Source organism: Heterocephalus glaber, unplaced genomic scaffold, assembly GCF_053883595.1.
Source record: "Heterocephalus glaber isolate CG9 unplaced genomic scaffold, H.glaber_assembly_v1.0 deba00001481, whole genome shotgun sequence".
In the NCBI taxonomy this organism is placed as follows: domain Eukaryota; kingdom Metazoa; phylum Chordata; class Mammalia; order Rodentia; family Bathyergidae; genus Heterocephalus; species Heterocephalus glaber.
This window is the reverse complement of record NW_028258317.1, coordinates 25,940,126-25,956,783: the sequence shown is the minus strand read 5'-3', so window position 1 is coordinate 25,956,783 and position 16,658 is coordinate 25,940,126.

The window sequence follows — 16,658 nt, the reverse complement described above, 5'->3', positions numbered from 1 at the left end:
CTGTGGTATAATTGGTATCTTCATGAAAGACTTTCTATTAGCCAGCTTTGGAAATAAAGCTATTGTAATACTTCTATATAGAATCTGATTGTCTCACTTAAATACCTTTTCAGCTACAAAATGCCTTTGCTTTCAGAGCACCTCTGTTTCATGAACTGTGACAAAGTGAAAGGGGTATTATGTGAGTATGTTTTCTTTTGGTTAACTTTTGCCTGATACTAGCTTCAGTGATTATCCCACTGATAAATTACATCAAATATTTGCATTGGGGAAGACAATTTTCCCCCACAGATTGGAAGGGAGAGTGGGCAGAATCTATAGTGGGGAATTTAGAACAGGATTTGCTGAGAATATTCCCTGTCTAGGATATTATCAGTAGAAATAGGAAACTGCTTTTCAGCATTATAACAGACACCCTCTAGATTCCTAAATCATCAGAAACACAAACTAAGGGGTGGGTCATTTGTGATTATGATTCTAGTTATCATGGCCAGTTAGAAATAAGTACTTTAACATTTATTTTTGCACAGTTGAGAGCTGAGTTTATTTTTAAATGTTGGAAAGGTAGTTTATTAGCATCCCACACAGTCTAGTCTTGATGAATCTTAATCAAGTTCTCCTCTCTAGATAGTATGGGCTTTGCAAATCTTTTTGTGATTATTCCAAGAGATCAGTATCCTAACTAAGGGCAGGAATGTGGGCAAATAAACAACTATGTACAACAATGGTGGCATTTGCCTTTAAAATGAGGGCAATTTCTTAAGACTAACTAGATCAGACAGCAGAAGCTGACAAAGTTTGTACTTATAGCAGAAAGAAAAGGTAGATATCTTCCGGCCTTGTATAGTTTGGGTGTCACCAGGAGAGAGATGCAAAGCTCTTTTCTAAGTTCCCACTGAAAAGATAGATACCTGGCTCTCTGCTTCTAAGCAAGAACTCGACATGAAAAAGAAACTAACTTCAGCTCTCATATTAAATTTGAGTTATGGTGCTATAGAGAAGCTGATGTTTCCAAGAAGAGTTATAACAGCAGCAAAAGGGGCCATTTGCTTCCAACTTTGAAAGAGTGACGGCCCACCAGAGTCCCGGTAAGACCCACCTACCCGCGGCTCTCAGCTTTCTGTACAAAATAGCAGCATCTTACCATTCTGGGTCACTTAGCCAAAAAAAGGCAGTCTTGAAGAGGTTTCATGGTGTAACATTAGCAGTTAATCAGCTAATTGCTGAACCTCTTGCCAATCGCCTACAGCCACTTGCTGTTCTGAATAATAAGTGGATTATTAATTTCTTCATCCTGGCCCTAAGCCCCTGGCTCCCTTTGCTGCTTCCTGAGTCCCCACTGTGTCAGCAGTCTCACTCCAATGCTTGGGCTTTCCATCTTTCACATAAACCACGATTCAAATTGTTGCTTCTGGACCCCACAGGTAATCCTTTCCAGTACTTAAAATGCAGAGGTTGTGGGATTTTTTTTTTTTTTTAGGAAGTCTGTTTTCAATTGTTCCAAGGTTATCAAAATCAGACCACAATGGAAGACAATGACTGATGCTGTCTATCTCTACAGAAATCATGGTTTCTTGGCATAAAACAGCCCACCTCTTTTAATATCTGTGTTACAGGAAGTTTTATACCTTATTTCACCCATTAATCTCTTAATTGAATATGTATTAATTACATGCATTACAATAAATGCTTCAGGAACCAAAGTAAGATACAGATCAACAGATATCTCTGCATATAAAGCAAAGAGACCCCTACAATAATAGCTAAAATATAAGCAAGAAATTGTTCACAAGGTCTGATAAAAATATATAGTGAACTTTAAATACATTTTTAAATGTATTACAGTAAAAGACACATTGCCATTGATCACTCTCAAAATAGTCCTCCTTGCTTCCAATACATTCATCTCATCCTTCTGGTCACTTGCTGAAGCGGTTCTGAAGTCCTCTTTCATGATTGAGTTTTTATGGCTGCTTCAGTGAGCTGAATTGATTCAAAACATTTACAGAAATTTCTGTCAAATAAAACATTTGCGTGTGTCCCCATCCACCTTGTTTACCTTATGTGGCACCACATAACTTCTGGCTCTTCACTTAGATTAAATGACCATGAAAGGTAAATGCCTTGAATTGATTCAGGACATCAAGGCAACCACAATACCACAACTGAAAACATGAAAGAGGACTCCCAGAACTGCTTCAGAAAGTGGCAAGAACAATGTGACAAGTGAGTTTGAAGTGAGAGAGAGTATTTTGAGGGAGATTAATGGCAATATGCCTTTTACTATAATAATTTTTTAATTTAAATATTTGTTATATGATCACACCTTGTAAATACAAAAGAGGAGGATAAGTTTGAAAAGATAAGTCATAGCCACAAAAGTAAAGGGCCACAAAAGCTACAGTAATAAACTAATGACTTAGGAGCTAGATATAGAATTGTAGGGAAAAGGGTAGATTCATAAAATACATTATAGGGAGAATCAGTACAGTATACACATAAGAGAGAAAACATTATAAAGATTCTTCTAAGTTTTTCAACATATTCTCATAACATTAAGTCCAAAACTATGCTCTTGAAAAGTATTATGATTAGATTAAGATTGCCCAAATTACACAAAAGAGGAGTGGGGATAGAAACAGATTCTTATATAAAAAATGATAACTGAGACTCAAGCAATTAATTTACAGATATTTAGAGTTATTAAATACCTCACAAATCATTTAAATTGCCTTTCTCCTATTGCAACTAAGGAATATAAATTCGAGAGTATAAACAGCTTTTCAATACTAGATTCCAAAACAACTTCTGACTCCAATTCATGGCCCACTGGAATTCTGATTTTATTGTGCACTTTGATCTCACATGATAACAGCAAACAAGACCTCTGTGCTAAATCATTCCTCTGGCTTCCTTGACTTGTGTCCAAACAAGCTGGCATCCTTCCATCCCCTCTCCTTGCCTTCAACTGTAAGCTACATCACCATGCTGCTACAGTGTTCTTTCCGAATGTTAATTTGACCATGACATTCCCCTTCGAAAGCCATTGAGTAGATCTTTATTCTATATTGAATCAAGTCCAAATGGCCTGGCCAACTCCTCACCTTGTGATCTCATTCCTGCCCAACACTTTTATTAACTGGGCTATCATATTCTGCCTTTATACCACTACTCTCAGCTTCTGATTCAGTCAGTTTAACAAACATTTTAGAAGAGTCTGTGCCTTTATACCTCTGCTGTCAATGTCCCTTCCATCTGGACTGCCTTTCACAAAATGAAAACAACCACATGCAAGCAAGTGTTTAGAGGTAGCCTAAGAAAGAGTTGTACAGAATACATCTGGACACAAAAGAGGGAGTAATTTCTTTATTTGCCATCCTTAGGAGAACTTTCATGTGGTGTTTCCCTTGAATACTTTGAGAGTCTTAATAATGAGTAGGTGTTTGACAGATAAATGGGACATAGGATTAATAGCTGCTTTTTCACTACAGTGACAAAGTAGTCTTGACAGAGAATGCATGGCCCACAAAACTAAAAATACTTATTATTTGGCTCCTTTTCAGAAAAAGTATCAATCCTTTTCTAGACTCTAAACTCCTTGAGGTCAGAGACAATTTATTTCCTATAATTTTATTCTTAGTGCTTAGAATACTAAGTAAGTGTTAGTTGAAGAAATGAATACGTATGAAAATATGTTACACTTTTTCTTGGTATAATAAGAAGGAGGCAAATAGGAAAATTAAGACAAAGTATCTTCAAAAATCTTTAAGGTGAATATATTATATCTTCGTATCTATATATATAAATTAGCTAGATCGGCTCTCTTGATTAATGAGGAAGCTCACCTGTCTGCAATAATTCAGTCTAACCTTGAATCTGTATAGCTAGGGTTTTTATCAGTGCTAAAATTGCATTTTCATGGAAGGAGTCAAGTAAAATGGTTCAATGAAGATAAGATAGAAAATTCCCAAAGATGACAATGTTAATTTGAACGTTAATTTGACCATGACATTCCCCTTTGAAAACCACTGGGTAGACTGGTTAGATCTTTATTTTATATTGCTCACAGTGCCCAGCATTGAGGGAAAAGAGTGAAAAACTGTTCAGGATCAAGGACCCAGGAGAATCCACCCACATCATTGTTGACAGACTTTGCCTGCATATCTGATCATTCATCTGAATGTCTTCAATGCAGTGGTCCACCCTGTACAGCCTAAGGCATGAATATATAAAAGAAAAATTGGTTCTGAAATGTAAAATTTAATACATCAAAGTTTACCAGTCAGGCCAGAGAGAGAGACAGGAAGTAGATTTAATATTGTATTTGGCCATCATAGCCCCAATCCATCTGCCATCATTTACTCAAAGGCCTCCAGGGCAGCAGAAATGATGAACAAAATTTTATTCTCCTGATGCATTTTTAAGGGCCGCCTTTATTACTGGAGCTTTCAAGATGAGAAATGACCACATTTGACTAGTCTTCAAAAAATCTCATCACTAAACAGGGAGCATTGATGGGAAAGAAAAGCTGGGAGGGACTTTCAACTGGGCTCAAACTATTCAGTCAGTGAACTGCACTGAGCCAAAAGTGTAAGTTAGTTATCCCAAGATGGAGAAGAAAATACAATAATTATTCTTAGGTAATATATATGTAAAGTAGAAGAATCAGGAAAAGAAAAATTCAGGAAAGTCATACAGCCTAAGAATGTGTACAAATGGAAGCACTATTATCAGAACTCCTCAGAGTGGGCCAGAGTAATTCAAACATCTCTGTAACAGAGGTAAAATTTAAAGGATCTTCTGAAAATGGCCTGAGCTGACTGAGAAGAATTATGAAAGAATAACAAATGGATGAGCTTAGTCTGAGATCTATGGTAAGGAGTAATGAGAGATGAAAATGGTGAGGCTTGGGCATATAATTGTTAGGAGCCCTTGAATCATGTATGGAGAAGCAAAGACTTATAATTAGAATGTCTGTAAAATACAGCAATGTTACCTTGCAAACTGTTTTTACATGCATCAGTTCTTCACAGTGATCTTTCTATTAATTGAAATCCTGACTTTCTTCCTTTGCATTCTCCTCTCTTCTCCACCTCATCTTCAACATATTATCCACCTAACCTTTAAACATAAGCTGCGAAGTCACTTCTGGAAAAGCTTCTTCTCACTGCCAGGCTAGATCAGATTCTCATCTTCCCATAATGTATTCTCAGAACATTCTGAAAAACTCCCAAAGAGGGCAATCCTGGGATTCGTTGGTCACTCTACATCCCAATCTTCTCAGGCCCCCCTTTAGTTTTTCTCCTCAATATGTCCAGGGAACCTCACTCATTTTCATGATCCAAGATGCAACTTTGAACATCCATGTTCCAATCAGCAGGACAGAGGGAAGGGGCATAAAGGGCAAGAGATACCTATCATGTACTTCTAAGGAAGGTTGCCAGAAACAGTCACATGTATTTTCACATTTATCCTGTTCTTCAGAACTTAGTCATATGGCCATATAGTGTTTCAGTGCCAAAAAAAAAAAAAACAAAAAGGTTGAAAAATGTTTGCTCCATGACAGCTCCAAACTCTCTTACTCTCTTATTGTAGAAATGAGAAAAGAATGACAATTAGCAATGTCTTTTGAAAAACCAATATTTGATAGCCAACTTTGCAGACTGTACATCACATATATTCCTGGATTATCTGATTGCTCCATTTGCTTCATTGAAGTATGTATTCTTTCAAATCAAGAGCTGAATTCAGTTTGCTCACCAAAGTATCCACCGCACCTAGCATTGTATCTGATGTTCAATACATAGTAAGTACCAATAAGACATAGTCTTTGAATGAATGTTGATGACAATAGGTTTTATTTTTATTAATTATTTTTTAGCTGTACACATTTGTGGGTAAAGTGTGAAAATTCAATATATGTACATAATAAGCAAAGATCAAATCAAGGTAGTTAATTTTTTCATCTCAAGCATGTTTTTATTTTATTTTAATTTTTTTGCTCTGCAATTTTTTAAATATTTTTAATCTTTGGTTGGTTGAGCTCATGGATGTAGAGCCCTTAGATATGCATTATGGATGGCTGTCTCCATAGTCTATCATGACAAATGAGATTTACTTTAAGAGTACAAAAAAACTGAATGCTAGGAGATCTAGCGATGAAAATCATGTATCCAAATTATACATCATATCAGCATAGAATGACTCACTCCATCAACAGCCCAACACCATTTGGTAAAATTCAATAATTATTTCTGATTTTATAAATCTTAGCAAGCCAGCAGTGGAAGCAAGTTTTCTTAACCACATAAACAACACACCTGATACTTAATCACTATTAAACAGGATATATAGGTGCCTCAAACCCATGCAGTAAGAGAAGAAAAACAGACAAGAGGCAATGACAAGAGTTTAGTTCCATTCACTCTAAGTTCTGTGATGTAAGAATGACGTCCTTTTCCTCACAGTTTCCATAAAATCCTAAGTTCAGTGCTTGGCACAGAGAAGGTAGTTAAATATTTGTAGTGTGAATGAACACTCAGCTGAGGTCTGATCCCTCAAAAAGCACCCAGTACTTTTTTGGAGACACATATCACTACTTAAACTGTACAATTTATTTTTTTAGGTATTTATCCTTTCCTACTAGATTGTAAGTCCCATGAAAACAAAGCCTATGCTTTCAGCTCAGAACAAATGTATCCCAGGCATTTAAGTGTGTTTTTAAATGTTTTATTAAAATAATAGTTGGAAATATGAATAGGGTGCAATGTGATATTTCAATACATGTATATAATGTGCAATGATGAGATCAGAGTAATCAACATTTCTACTACTCTGTTATTAGTTTGTGTTTGGAACCATATTAAAAGACACAGATTGATTGAATGGATACAACAATAAACCCAACCATACAATGCCTATGAGATACTCATTTCAGCAGTAAAGATACATGAAGTCTGAAAGTGAAAGGATGGAAAATGATATTTCACACAAACAGGAACCAAAGACAAACAGATAAATAAGCTATACTTAGACAAAACAGACTTAAAGACAATAGATTTTATTATGCCAATTCTACAGCAAAACAGTATTAAGTATCTTTTAATCTTCAGGTTGTATGAGAAGTGCTGGATATAAAATGATGAATAAAATAAAGTCATCATGTGGTGGCAAGACTCTGACTCTTGACTTAGTGGGTTTTTTTTTTTCTTTTTTCCTCTGGAGAGAGAGTCTCACTTTGTAGCTGGGGCTGGACTTGAACTCACCTTGTAACCCAAGCTTACTTCATACTTATGCCAATCTTCCTGCATCAGCCTCCTGAGTTCTGGGATAATAGGCATGCACTACCATGCCTGGCTTAGTGTTATTTTTTGAACCCCTTACTACTTCTCCAAATTATGCATGATTGGCTAGACTCAGAGACTACCACACACACATGATGGAAAGGACCTTTCAACAATGGTATGCTTCTTTGAGATTGGGAAATAGTGTTGAGTAGCAGAATGAGGTAATGAAATGGACTTAGAATTCTTCAAGTCATATTAATAAATTTAAATGATCCCATAGAAGAAGACATCTAACCCAATGACTTCCATGAGAATCACCTGGGGCAAATTTTAAATTGGTTCTTAGGGCTGGGGATTCAGCTCAGTGGTTTCGCCACCTGCTGTGCAAGCACAAGGACCTGAGTTCAAGCTCTGGTACCAAAAAAAAAAAAATTGGTTCTCTCCCTCTGAACCCTAAGGCCCACTGAGTTATCATCTTCAAGTATAATGTGAGGAGAAATTTTCAAAGATGCCTGCTACAAACTTAAAAACAAATGACATATGTTGAAACCTAAATCCCCAAGGAGATAGTGCTAGAAAAGGGGGTCTTTGAAAGGTGATTAGGTCATGGGGGCAAAGCCTTCACAAATCCAATTAGTGCCCTTAAAAGAGACCCCAGAAATCTCCTTTGCCCCTCTGCTATGTTGAGGACATGTCAAAAAGATAACTTTCTATGACCCACAAAGCAGTCTTCACCAGATCTAGCATCTGCCTAAGTCTTGAATATTAGACTTCCCAGCATCCAAGACTGTGGGAAATAAATATCTGTCACTTATAAGCCATCAGTTTTGAATGTCACTTATAAGCCATCAGTTCATGACTTTCTGTCATAGCATTCTGGCCAGACTAGGACAATGCTCAAGTTATTTTTGCTGACAGATTTGAAAATACAATAATTCAACAATGCTTCCCTCACCTTATTTCCACACTTAAACTCATTACCAAACCAGCTGTAATATTTTACAGCTTGTGCCACAGCAGACATCCAAAACAGAAGGGGAAACCTACTAATTCCTCCTTCCACAGTATCCTAAGGGCAGTTAGGAGTTAGCACATCTACAGAGCACAGTGGCTAGGATGCATATACTCTTTTGTGCTTATAGACATATAAGTTCAGCCTGGACTTGCAGTTATCTTGGGAAAAGTTTTATAACTCTCCAAGATTCAGTTCTCTCATCTGTGAAATGAGGGCCATCCATGCAAACTTAATAGATTTGCAGAGTGGTTTTTTTGATAACAATACAAAATATGGAAACCATTTAGACCAAATTATAGACATTATTTCTCCCAATCCTTTTTTGCAGGGGAGAGGCAACTATCTGTAGCATCAATTGTCTTTTTTACAGGAGTTAACTGAGACAAATCCTAAAGAGTTTGCAACATTTTCATAAGGACTTTATATATTTTTTAAAACAGAAGGAATATTTATTATCAATGTAAATCAGGAGACACATTTGACTTGTTTGGACCCATTTTTCATCTTTACGTTAATCTCAAATATCTGATATCTCTGTATATTTGTGGACTTCCTACCAAGTTATAAGAGACATTTTTTACTAATTTGCCTGTGAAAAAATGGTGACTTTTAAACTTTAGAAATTGCAATTCTTTCTTATCGAGGTATTACAAAACCACACTGACAAGATCTGTGAATTAGAAGTCCCTCACCAATATATAATGCATTTAGATACTCAAGATCCAAGACCAACTGGTGCTTCTTAATTTACTCAGTTTCCCGCTATCAATCAAAAATGATCTAGTATTAATGACCTTTCCTTTTAAAAATCCACAAATATTCAATAGATAACTTAATGATAACTTAGCACATAAATGTGAGAAGACAAATTATACTCTGCAAGCTGAGAGAGAGTATCTACTATTCTTAGTGAGAGCAGTTAAAAAATTTTTGAGACATTATGGGCATCAAATGAAAATAAAAGAACAGAGCTTCAAGATACCTGTCAGAAGGGGGGAGATGGTAGAGGACGTCTTTCAAAACTTCTATGGCAGTGTACTGAAACAGAAAAGTAGTAAGGGGAGGTAGTACAGAAAGATTAAATATGATCTTGAACAGTGATATCCCGAGAGATCTTGGGCTTTTTATTCTTCCAGACCTAAAAATTGTCAGGATTTTGAGTAAATCACAAAAGCAATTGTCACAGAGAACATTCACAGCTGCTTGAACAACTATTTTAAGGCAAGAGAAGCTGGAAGGCAGAATATTGCAGTAGGGAGTCAGCAAAATGAATAAGGATAGAGAATATAAAACACTGTTAGAGAGTAAAAGTTGCAGTGTTTGAGGCAATTCAGCCTCTATGTTTACATTTATATAGAAGGCTGTTTATGGGATTGTCATACATAGTATATGTTTTTACTATTCTAATGTATGCCGGTATTACCATGGAGGGTACCAGGAAGAAAATGATAGACTAGTTTCCAAGATAGAATTCAGGTTTAACTCCCACACTATTTCTCAAATAGCTCAAAATTCAAATTTTTGTAGCGGGAACTTCTGAATGACTAACATCCTCTAAGAAAAAAATAAAAATAAAAATTCAAAACTGATGATACTAGAAGCAACTGAAAAGGATGCAGATAGATTCTGTTCAGAGTTTTGTATCACATTACTGTCCAGAGTCTACTCTCATAAACTTAAGAGAGTGAAATCAATCTCCTCACTGATGTGATGGACATCATTTGTAGTCATAAACATTTGGCAAAGCAGAAATTAGTAATTTCACTATAACACTAATTCACATATCTGGATGAGATTACACTGAGGGATTCCTTTAGAAGCTCACTTATCTTTAAATATTACAACCGAGATGTTTAGCTGTCTCTTGATGTTTACTAACCTTTCCTGGTTTTCATATTAAAATTGGTAGTTCAAGTTGAGCTTATTTTAAATTGGGAATGGAAATGCCTTTTAAAAAAATTCTTCAAGTGCATTCATAATATAGTTGACTTTATAATAAGGGAAATAATATGATTAATAAAAATTATGATATGATCAGCACTTTTAAAAAAATAGAAGCAAGGCCAAAATGTTATATAGTGTAGTATAGTGGCAGTACATCTTAACTTCTTTATTCATTTAACATAAATTCATCTACCCCATAAATACTTCAACCACAATGAAGATATCATTTGAATGAGAAATTTCTTGTCTTTCTCATCAAGTTACTTAGAGTTTACTGAGGAAATCAGAGATTAAAATAAGAGAATGTGAGGGCTGGGGATTTAGCTCAGTGGCACCATGCCTGCCTCACAAAGGCAAGGTCCTGAGTTTGATCTCCGGTCCTGAAAAAAAAAAAGAGAGAGAGAGAGAGAGAGAGAGAATGTGTTTATTTCATTTTAATTACTTTTTGAGACATATATATTGTGTATTTTGATAGATTTTTACATATGTGCATATCAATGAAAATGTCACACACTTGATCAGATGATCAAAATATCCATCACTCCCAGAAGCTTTTGAATGTTTCTTTGAAGCCTTCCTTCCTCAACCTCCCTGCATGTTTGCTGTCCAGGAAAATGCTGTTCTCTGTCACTAAAGGTTAGTTTGCATTTCCTATATATGTGTGTGTGTGTGTGTGTGTGTGTGTGTATACATATATATATACGTATATATACATATATGTATATATATACATATATATGTATACGTATATATATACACATATATATATGTATACATATATATACATATATATATGTATATATATATATATTTGTATGACTTCTTTCACTTAGCATAATTATTTTAGGATCCATTCATGTTATATGTATCAACAATGTATTCTTTTTATTGCTGAAGAGTATTCCATTGTACAAATACATTCCATTTTTTTAATCTATCTGCCTGCAGTGGGTATCTGAGTCACTTTCAGCTTGGGGCCACTACAAATAAAGTATCTATGAAGAATCTTGAATTTTAACTTTAACAGTGTTGTGAATAGATATGAGAAGAAATGGTGTTCAGACTGAGAGAATTTCAGGAATCTGGACTCTGGAATAAGCCTAACACTTCATATAAGAGGTATAGAGATTTCTCTTTTAAGCATCCTCTTTCTTATTGGCAAGTACAGGATAGGCTGATCTAAAGACACAAGTTGGGCTTCATAAATACACTGGGAAGCCCTTATTGAAGGCTTACATGCAGAGAAATTACTGGATCAGTGCACAAGCCCTAGACTCACCTTCAGTTACTAGAGCAGAATGTCTTGATCCCTACGTATTTACTGCCTTCTTGATTGTAACACACCAGCTTTATCTAGGCTGAAGTCACCAGCAACCATAGACTGAAACTCATACATCATTTGATACTTCAGCCTGAATCACAGTACCTGGCAAGCGGTAAAAATTAGTGGAAGGAAGAAAAAGCAGAAGGATACAAGGAAGGAGGAAGGAGGAAGAGAATAAATAAATAAATACAATGACAAATCAATGCAAGTTGAGATATACTAAAGGAACATTTTCATCTAAATATTTCATTTTAATTGAGAGCACTGATAAAATCTGACCAAGGCTATCAATACTTATGCTTTCTATGATCTATAAATAGGAGAGAAACCCTATAGACAAGAGAGCAACCTTGTTGGAATACCACTTTGTTCACACTTACATTAAAATGGGTATTTCTTTACTTTATAGTAAATGGTAAATAAAATACCTTAATAGACTCTTATTAGATAGGGAGCTCCAAAACATCAACTATGAATGTAACCTCAGTTCATAGTATAGTGCCTGTTCATATTCAACAGCAGTCCAGATTCAGCTATTCACTACAGAAAACCAAGGATTCACTCTCAGTGCTCCAGGAGAAGCTACTTAAAGCCACTTTCCTTCACCTAACTCCTTAATTCACATTATATCCAATGAAAGAACTTCTCTGCACATCTCACATTTCCTACATTTGTTCATGATGTTCTATTTAGAAGCCCTCTAATCCTCCAAATACATCCTCATTAGAAATCCCATCTACATTTTAAAAACCCAACTGAAAAACTACATTATCCACAAAGGAATCTCTAATCTGATTGACAAGAGATTCTTTTCTCTGTAAGCCCATACTACTTACTGTTTCTTCTTCTATGGTCTTTATCCTATTAAGGCTTATACTATTATTAGTCATGCATTTATTTTATCTGTGATACTAAACTGTAATATTCTTAGCAGAAGGGATCTTCCTTAATCATCTATTTCTATTCCTTCTAGTGTGTCTCAAAATAGATTATAAAGAGTAGATTAATAAATGTTTGTTGACTGAATAAGTAGATTAATAAAATAATGTAAACTTCCCATTGTTTATACACATTATACACATGGTGGAAAAGACGTTTCCCCATGTTTCATCCATTGTTCTTTCTGTTATGTGAGAAAGCCCCACCTATAGGGAAAGAGCAATGGGACATTGCCAGAGACCCTTGCAGTGGTTCTGGCCTCCTGCAAGCCAGTACAATGTCCAAGAGATAGGAAAGTGGGAATTAAAATAAACACAGAGGCCTTCATCCAGACCTTCTCTCCTCGAGTCAGCCAAGCAGCCTGAGGCTCCTCGGCTGTGTTCCAGTTCCTGCCCACGGCATGGTGAGGTCACGGGAGTGGCTTGGAGCCCCGCCTCCATCCGAAGAGCGGGTGCCTGCAAGGACCAATTTCATATCCACTCTCCCCGCCCCCCCCCCTGCGCCTTCCAGCTCTAGTCCCTCACTACAGAGGCACAGGGGATTATACTTGACATAGTTAAATGTGATAGATTAATAACTACCATAAATTGTCATTTTTCTAAGCTGCTCTTGATGCTATGGTATTGCTGATTGTAACATTTGGCCTAAAATGTTGTGATTGATCTAATCAGTTTTCCTTCCTGGCATAAGGAAAATAAAATAGCCTCAGAAACATTAGAGCCTCATAACCTAAACACAAGCCATATCCGGAAGACACCTCTGAAAAGCAATCATTGCACAAGGGTTTTAAACACTACAACAAAGATACCTGCATTAAGCAATTTTGAAATATCAACCCAGGAATTAAACCAAGGACAGTACCAAAAACAAAAATGAGAAAACATTTAAGCAAGGCACAAACACAAGCTTCCACACCACAAAAGGGAAACTCTGGGGGAAATGAGGTGGAAAAGTCAGATAATCAACCACCTGGACACTCTGAACTGATAGCACAGAAAGTAACAAAGCGGATTCATGAGGCTCTAGAAAAATTCAAAGCAGAAATAATCTCCGAGATAAATACAGAGATGGTGAGTAGAGTGAAAGACATGATTAGAGTCTCTAGAGCAGAAACAGACAAAAAAATAGATGAGATCAGAAACATGCTGGAAGTCATGAATGCCCAGCATAAGAAAGAAATGGAATCCATGAAACAGATTCAAACAGATATTCAGGAGATTAAAAACTCCATTGAAAGCATGCAGAGCAGACTAAGAGAATCTGAAGACAGAATATCAGATATAGAAGACAGGATCTCAGTTAAGCACTATGAAAACAGAGATTTCTTAAAGATAGTATGGGACCATGAGAAATCAATCCAACAGCTGCTAGATGATGCAAAGAATAACATAAGACTGCTAGGAGTCCACCAAAAAACAGGAGAAAGTACAATTGACATAAAAAACTGTTCACAGAAGTAATAGTAGAAAACTTCCCAGACAGAGGTGGAGAATTGGACATTCAGGTAAGTGAGGCATATAGAACTCCACCCAGCCACAACCAAAAAAATCTACACCTAGACATATAATAGTCAAGATCCCAGAAACTCAACAGAAGAACAAAATTCCACAAGCAGTTAGAGAAAAGAAACAAATCACCTACAAAGGAAAGCCCATCAGAATCATGGCAGATTTTTCAATACAAACCCTCAAATCAAGGAGAGACTGCAGTGAAGTATTTCAAGCCCTAAAAGAAAATAACTTCCAACCTAGACTGCTGTATCCAGCAAAATTATCTTTCAAAATCGATGGGGAAATTAGATACTTTCAAGAAAAAGAACACCTGAGAAATTTCATGAACACCAAACCAGCACTCCAAACAATTCTAAACAGTATCCTAGAAAAAGACAATGAAGGTCACAACTCCATGAGGGCCAATGGAGAGAAGACACCATGCGAGGTAAGGCACTAAAGGGAAAGGGGGGAAAATAAGAAAAGAACCAACAAGAATAAAACATCATGGCAAGAATGAGTCAATATCTCTCAATTATAACTATCAATGTAAATGGCCTCAATTCACCAATCAAAAGAAACAGACTGACAGAATGGATTAAGAAGCAAAACCCAGCAATATGCTGTATACAAGAAACACACCTAACTCAAAAGGAAATTCAAAGACTGAAAGTAAAAGGATGGAAAACAGTTCTCCACATGACAGGATCCCAGAAAAAAGCAGAGGTAGCAACCTTATTTGCAGACAAAGTAGATTTCAAACCAAAACTAATTCAGAGAGACAAAGATGGTCACTACATCCTTGTGAAGGGAACAATCCAAGAGGAAGAGATGACAGTCATAAATATTTATGCACCAAATACAAATGCCCCCAAGTATACAAAACAAATATTAATGGGCATGAAAAACCAAATAAACAACAACACAGTTGTAGTGGGGGACCTCAACACCCCTCTATCACAAATAGACAGATCATCTAGGAAAAAAATAGCAAGGAAATTCTAGAACTGAACCAAATTATTGAACAAATGGACTTAATAGACGTTTGCAGAGGGTTCCACCCCACAAAATCAGAATACACATTCTTTTCAGCTGCACTTGGGTCATTCTCCAAAATACATCACATGCTAGCTCATAGGGCAAATCTAAGTAAATGTAAAAGAATTCAAGTTATCCCCTGTATATTATCAGACCACAGTGCAATAAAATTGGAGATCAATAACATAAGAAACCGCAAAACACCCACAAACACATGGAAATTGAATAACACTCTCCTGAACAACCAATGGGTCACAGAGGAAATTAAAGAAGAAATTAGACAGTTTCTACAAGTAAATGATAATGCCAGTACAACAAATAGGAATCTGTGGGACACAATGAAAGCAGTTCTATGCGGGAAATTCATAACAGTGAATGTCCATATTAGGACAACAGAGAGAACTCAGTTAAATAACCTAAAGCAGAACCTCAAGCTCCTAGAAAAAGAAGAGCATAACAAACCCAAAGCTCATACAAGAAAGGAAATTATAAAGATCCAAGCCAAAATCGATGCAATGGAGACTAAGAGAACAATACAAAAAATCAATGAATCAAAGAGCTGGTTTTTTGAAAGAATAAATAAAATTGATAAACCTTTAGCCAACCTTATCAAAAAAAGGAAAGAAAAGGCTCAAATCCATGCAATTAAGAAAGAAAAAGGTGAGGCCACAAGAGATCCAACAGAAATTCAGAGGATCATCAATACCTACTTGGAGAACCTGTACTCTAATAAAATGGAAAACACAGAAGAAATGGACAGATTCCTAGATACATACAAACTGCCAAAGTTAAATGAAGAAGATATAGAAATTCTAAGCACCCCAATAATAATGAGTAAAATTGAAAATGTAATAAAAAATTTACCAACAAAGAAAAGCCTAGGTCCTGATGGGTTCACTGCTGAATTCTATAAGATGTTTAAAGAAGAACTATCACCATTACACTCTAAACTCATCAAGGAAATTGAAAGGGAAGCAAGGCTTCCAAATTCTTTCCTGGAAGCAAGTGTTACTTTGATTCCAAAACCAGGGAAAGACCCAACCCAAAAGGAGAACTGCAGACCAATCTCCCTAATGAACATAGATGCAAAAATCCTCAACAAGATACTGGCAAACAGAATACAGAGAGTCATCAAGAAGATCATACACCCTGACCAAGTCAGATTTATTCCAGGAATGCAAGGATGGTTCAAAATACGTAAATCAATAAATGTAATACACTATATTAACAGAGTCAAGGACAAAAACCGTATGATCATCTCAATAGATGCAGAGAAGGCATTTGACAAAATCCAGCACCCATTCATGATAAAAACACTACAGAAAATTGGAATAGAAGGTCTTTATCTCAACTTGATTAAGGCTATCTATGAAAAACCAACAGCCAACATCATACTAAATGGTCAAAAACTGAAAACTTTCATACTGAAATCAGGAACAAGACAAGGATGCCCACTATCATCACTCCTTCTCAATATTGTTCAGGAAACATTAGCCATAGCAATTAGAAAAGAGAAAGAAATACAAGGAATAAAGATAGGAAAGGAAGAAGTTAAACTGTCATTATTTGCTGACAATATGATACTTTACATAGAAGACCCAAAAAACTCAGTCAAAAGCCTT